Below are 486 nucleotides of genomic sequence, written 5' to 3' on the forward strand. Positions count from 1 at the left end.
AAATTCTTTAACTGAGCTGAAAAATAAAATCTCTGAGAGCAATTTTTAAGACAATATTTCTAATATGACTTTCAGGTATGGCTGTTGATTATTAGTGGAATATAATTTAAAAAGTCTGTTTCAACTTGCTGTAAGAGCCATAGTTTATGAGAATATTAAAGAAGATATATGTCTGGAGCCAAAGCCAAATAGGTTTTAAATATTGACTTTATCCCCATGCTTTTTAGATTTACTTCTGCTTTGTAGACCTAGAAAAGAACTAATAAAGAATAAAGGGGGAAAAATGGCACTGAGCCTTTGATTATCACTGTTAAACCAGATCTCTTGTTATATCTATGACATCAGTAAAAAAAAGGAACCTTTCACATATAATAAATAACTTATTATAAAATGCTTCCCTGAGGAAACATCAAGGATGATGTCTTAGACCTAACGAACTCTGAAGTCAATATATTAAAAGTCTACTGAGTAACTCTGGAAAGACAA

The sequence above is a fragment of the Sminthopsis crassicaudata genome, chromosome 3, assembly GCF_048593235.1.
Source record: "Sminthopsis crassicaudata isolate SCR6 chromosome 3, ASM4859323v1, whole genome shotgun sequence".
In the NCBI taxonomy this organism is placed as follows: Eukaryota; Metazoa; Chordata; class Mammalia; order Dasyuromorphia; family Dasyuridae; genus Sminthopsis; species Sminthopsis crassicaudata.